This window comes from Cygnus olor, chromosome 3, assembly GCF_009769625.2.
Source record: "Cygnus olor isolate bCygOlo1 chromosome 3, bCygOlo1.pri.v2, whole genome shotgun sequence".
Taxonomy (NCBI): Eukaryota; Metazoa; Chordata; class Aves; order Anseriformes; family Anatidae; genus Cygnus; species Cygnus olor.
In genome coordinates, this window is record NC_049171.1 from 35,545,417 (window position 1) to 35,551,416 (window position 6,000).

Consider the following 6,000-nt stretch of genomic DNA (forward strand, 5'->3'; position numbering starts at 1 on the left):
ACCAAAAACCACACGAAAAACAACTGTCCAGTTTGTTTCTGGAATAAGGAGATCCTGTAATACGTAAAGGGGATTTGTAGCTGCTGACACTGAAGACCACGGTCCAAGGTAGGCCCTATATCAGGGGCGCCCTCTTGTGTCCACTTTATCTATACGTAAAGCTGTGAATTAAATTAGAACCCGGCAGAGAAGGTTGTCAATACCTTAATGTTAATCCCATTTGTACACACATTTTCTTTCAGGGTGACTTTTTGCATTTCACTATCTTTGCTTCCCATGATAGCTGAAACTTGAGTTCTTGTATGTGATATGGGAAAGCTACCAATGAGGCAGCATCTCTAAAAAATAAAGTAGTTTCACTTAGAATATTTCTCCAAAATCACCCATTATTGACATACTGCAGCATTTCAGGCTTAAAACTGAAGAATGTTGTAAACTCTTTTGTAGAGGTAAATGATGTCTTTTTCCCAACAATTCTCCTTGCCTTTTATCTGAGTTGAACATATTAAAGAGTTATTTTATTTTCATTTTGCACCTCAGTACTGCAGTCAGTGAAGCTGTCCTAAAGAGAATGGGAAGTCTGTACTCTTTCAGGCAAGTTACTGGACCGTGCTAGGTAGCCTCTAATTTTTTCTTTCCAAACCAAACCCAAAAGACCAAATATTCTTACCGCTATGTAAACAGAGGGAGACAAAACAAGGAAAATGGGTGGTTCAGAGGCTTAATTTAACCCCCTACCTCCTACACAGGATGCTAAAGTGAGGGATGTATGAGAAGAAAGAAGTGTGATTGCAGTGAATTTGCACACAGTCCAATTTCTACACTTGAAGTTTATACTAAATTTTCCTGTGAAGGTAGTATTGACTAAAATTTGGAAAAGTCACCTGCATTATTTGTCTGTGTGCTGTGCTATGCACTTGGTCTTACGTGCTTGTCCAACACAGCGTTTCAGTTCTCCATTCCACCATCTGCTCCTCAGAGTTTGCATGTAGGGTAGTACCTTTATGTCTCTGAGGAATGGAAGCATTTGTTCTAGCATTTTCTGCTTCTTGTACTCAGTGTAACGTTCGTTAGTGAGGTTACTTGCTGTCACTCTGGACTGATGAGGTTAATGTGTTTTCCAAACCACGTCATATACAGGAAGACGGGCACCTCTTCTCAGAAGTGGTGCTACAGTTCCTGTGGACTCGAAGATGACCATAGTCTTCTGGATGTTGGAGAAGTTGGGCCCCTTCTTGTCCTACTGCTGGAGAGAAAAGGGAGTTAGTAGTTCCCTGTGGTGGAAAGAGATACAGGATTGGCTTTTGAATTACAGAAATGGCAAAGCTGGCAAAGTTGTTGCTTTGCTTATGTTCCAAGTCATTCCTGTGAATACAATGTGGTGGCATGTCTGGCTCTTTTCTTGTTTATTCCTCATAATCGGCATTTTACTAGAACCTGCTTCATCCATTGCTTTGAGGCAGGATGTAGGGGAAAAAAAAGCAAGTGATAAACAAGCTGTCAAATACATCTGTAGCACATATCAGATCGTCCTTTCTAAGATGGCCTGACATCTCTTTAGTTTGATAGTGAAGTTTCGTTTGAAATGACAGAGAATTCACTCACAACGTTGTGTCTGGGGCTAATGCAGGGTCGGAAGCTGGATGCTACAGTCAGTCATTTTCGAACATAGCCTTATTATCTTAATGTATACTTGGTTTTATTCAAACTGTGTTGACAATGTCTCACACACACATAGTTGCTTGTCTTGAGGTTGACAGTACAGATCATTTTCCTGCTCAAAGATAGTTTGACAGCATGTACTGTAGAGCTTGCCAATGACAGGCAAGAGCAAAATCTGTATCTTTCAGCAGCTTCTTAGTTATTAAAATTTATAGCTATGTTAGCTATAAGAGAAATAGCTTCCAGGTAGGCAGCTGTGTTCCAGACAACTCTTTGTAGTTGGAAGAAAAGATAAAGAGAAAAAAAATCAGTGAGATTAAGATGGATACACATTTCCTGGATAGCTGAAATGGTGTCTGTGCTCATCTGGGGAGGAAAAAAAAAAGAGAGAGCAAAAGAAGAAACAGAAAGAAGGCGGCAACCAACAAATGTTATAAGATACACTCTCATGGTACACAAATATATTGAGGGGTGACTGTAGCAAATAGCCAAGTGGTTTTCTGTTACCTTTGCAGCTTTTTCAACCACATCTGCATATTCTGGTTTATTGTCAAATTATTAATTTTTAAGCTGTTAACAGTTCACCTGCCTAAGAGTTTGTGTGTGTGTGTGGTGTGTGTAGAGACAACATTGCTGTTACAAATTCAACCTCTAAAATTATCACGATCACACTGTTAACTTCATTATGGAACTATTTTTTATGGAAAATTTAAGCATGGTGCTTAAAGGTTAAGTGATGTTAGGGAATGAAAGGGATAGATTTGAATTTATTTATTTTTATTTTCAAGCATGTATTTGAGGTGTTGTCAATCATAGAATCACAGAATATCCCGAGTTGGAAGGGACCCATAAGGATCATCGAGTCTAACTCCTGGCACCACACAGGTCTACCAAAAAATTCAGATCATATGATTAAGTATACAGTCCAAACGCTTCTTAAAGTCCAACAGGCTTGGTGCCGTGACTACATCCCTGGGGAGCCTATATTGTCAACATCCAATATATTTTGCTCAGAACCAGTGCTCCAGTTGGGAGAGGCTTGCAAATGACAGCAACGCTTGCCCTTTCTCGGCCAGTAAGTTGTGCTGGGAATCAGGAAGGGACTTCCTAAGTTAGATACTTAGGTTAGTAGCTATTCTTTGCAGGCAGTTACTATTGTCCTTGTTTTAGGCAGTACCTCATAAATGTTAACTTTGAGGCACAGGAAAAATATAACTCCTCCCCATTTGATGAATAAAATGAGAGACTATGGAAGATAACTTCTTTTTAACCTGAAACTAACAACCAGTTTTTTTTTTTCAGCACAGAATCCTAAATGTTGCAGGCTAGGCAGCTTGCCTTTCATGCTGCACCATCTGCAACCCATAGAATGAACAACCTCCAGAGGCTTGAATAGAACACAGCATTCCTGGTTCATAATGTTTTCCTGCTGGATGGCAAAAAAACATGAAAATGGCCAGTAAATCATATCTTATTCACAACTAGGGAGCAATCCAAATAAAAGATAACAGTCTTACTAGTGCTATGAGTTAAGATAGCTGTTGCAAGACTATACGTAGGGATTTTAGTCTTTCATTCAAACCTTCCTGAGAATCCATGCAAGATCAGGAGTGATTAATATATATATATATATATTTTAAACAACAACAAAATAGGAAAGGTATTGACTACAGTTGTTTTACAAGACCCCTCATGACTGTAATAGCAGATGGATAGAATATCTCTTAGAGCTTTAAAAAACAACACATGACTCTACTTATACTAGAGCAGGATGGAAGATAATTCATCATAAAGTTTTTGTACAAATGGTAGTAATTAGTATTGTCATGACACTAGACATCAGTTGCAGCATTTCTAATTTCTGTCTATCTGCTTTGGCAGCTTCAAATTTTTGATAACACTTTTAATACATAATAAGTAAACATCTTGTTAAATTAGCTTATTATTTTTATCTTGAATTAAGTGGACAAGGATGGTGTTCACATCACATCTGCATAGTTAGCCACACTGGAGCAAAACATCTCAAGTGGCTCAGGTTTAAGAACTTTCTTTTCATTAATGGTTAGAAATGGATTAAGTCCAAACGTATGCCTGATAAAGGAATTTTTTTTTTTTTTTTTTAATTTTAAATATACCAGGGAGGACATAATAAATTTTAAAAGTAAGATTACCTTGGAGAGTGTTGGGTGTTTAAATTGTGGATATTATGTTCAGCCTTAAGATCTGTAATTTCTTTTATCTTCTTCTGCAGAGACGAGAAGAAGAACAGGAAAATACTGAAGTCTTCTTCATAACTCTTGACACTAAGGTCTTTCGGTTTTGGAATTCACACAGAAAACTGTTTTTTCTGAACTCAACTGTTCTTAATATTTATCTTGATTAATTTTCAGTAAGTTCAAATCCTCATTAATTAAGAAGTCAGTGATGGACAGGTGATTGCTATAATAAGTGGTGTCAGATGTATTTAAAGATACTCCAGATGTTCTATGAATGTTAGACATTGCAATACTTCACTAGGTTAAAACTTAATTGTGTAAATATTAGAAGTGGGATTTTATTCAATAAAACATATTATGCACATGTTGTCTCTTGGTTTTGTTATTGTTTTGGGAAAACCCAAAGAAGCTATTTGAATGCAGTTGTATTTTCAACAAAATAAATCTTGGACAGCCAGACCAACTTGTGCATTTGGTCTGACTGAGACCTCCTTTAACCTGTGCCATTAGTTGCTTTTCAGTAGAGTTGGCTTCATGTAAAGCGGTCCCAAATATTGATTTTCCTTTTTGAAAGGGAAATAAAAACTCCATTTTTTCTTGAGAAGGGAGGAGAGATTATGTTGCTTTGTTGTTATAGTTGAGAATTTCCATTGCTCCACCTTAATGCAATATCTGTTTTTATTATTCTTCATCTCAATGTGGAATGTGTCTGCAGGTGAGTGATTTTTTAAAACGTGGTAACTTGTCCAGGAAAGGTAACAGTACACTACCAAATTCATGCCGGTGGTGGGAGGAGAGGCACCGCGTGTAGCATTTTCTGTTGGTGAGGACACAGGAATGCAAAATTGTCAAAAAGACTCTACAATAAAATTAGACATGAATGTTTTTTCCTGTGCTAACATAAAGGGCACTGAATGCTCTGAAGTGCAAAAAGAATTCCAGCCTTTCTGGCTGAGAGCTTCTGAAGTCAATGGATGTTTGCTTAATTTTTAATAATGTCCTTCTTTTCCATATAACAAGTTAAGGACAGAGGAAAGATGCTTGCTATGGAAGTTGTCCTCCCTTGTCCTGCATTCCAGGACTGTTCAAAGGGCAACAGAACTAGCACAGTAGTTTCAAAGCCTATTGCTGAATACTTCTGGTATCAACTTTGCTCACTTTTCCACCACCTAAACTTAGATTTTTTTTTTCTCTCAGTATAAATCAGTTTAATAATGTGTTGCTTCTTATTTTATGGGGGAAGGAATGGAGAGGTGGGAAGAAGTATGCCAGTAGCCAAAAAAGCACATTTCTACTCTTATTCAGGGGGATGTTGCAGGGAGAAAGAAGAGTACTTTTGTACACAAAACTGTTCAGGGCAATTCCCAAGATGATGGATGAAACACCCTAGAGAGGAAACTCAGGAGGGTGACTTCACTCTGATTGTCAGTAGATATTCCCTCTCCTTTCTTGTCCATCATCTGTTCTGATGAATTTGAGGGTTGTTAATCAGGCAGATCCACTCAAATCCAGGGGAAACTGGACCTTTGGGGCAACACTTTTGATTATGGGTGCCAAAGTGCATGTGCCCACGTCTCTGAGTGGCTTCTCAGGGCTACTAGGCAACTCTCATCTCACTCTCCCAAACCTCAGGAGCAATCCTTGTAGAGTAGTTTGTTGTTCTAAGATGGTGCAATGCTTGCTTTCCAGCAGAACTCGATTCAAAGATCCATCTTCAAAGGACATGTAGAGATGGAAAGTGCTAAATTACAATTTTTTGAGGTTCTCCTGCCGTGTTGTGTAAGATTCTGCATTCACAGTTCATGTGCTCCCTACAGAATCCCACATTATCCTGCTGGAATGAAAGGAGGAGGAAGACATTTTGTGATAACACAACTGAAAATTAAGCTATTTATTAATGTTTCTGGTAAAATTGACATTATCAGTCAAGTCTTCTGTAAGTGTCTTCTGCCTGTATGTCTTTTGTAAATGCTGTGCGTAGAGTTTGTTAATTGATTTAAATACAATAGGTGCATTATGTATTTTATATTTTTTCTGCTTGATGGAAAAATTTGCTTTTTATGAAGAAAAATGATTTAAAATATTTTTCTTTGTAGAAAATCATGAGATTTTTTATTGTGTC

The 6,000-nt window shown here is 37.7% G+C and overlaps 1 protein-coding gene across 2 annotated transcripts in view; it reads left to right on the forward strand.

The window, feature by feature from the left end:
* The window catches only part of BCKDHB (branched chain keto acid dehydrogenase E1 subunit beta), a 125,707-nt gene extending 121,465 nt beyond the window's left edge, over positions 1-4,242 (forward strand). The window contains exon 11 of one of the 2 annotated variants that reach the window (XM_040554012.1): positions 3,914-4,242. The gene's annotated coding sequence lies outside the window, so the exon portion shown is untranslated. Of the gene's footprint in view, positions 1-3,911 lie in introns of both variants that reach the window. The other variant, XM_040554013.1, reaches the window with a different exon arrangement.
* The last annotated feature ends 1,758 nt before the right edge of the window (positions 4,243-6,000 follow it).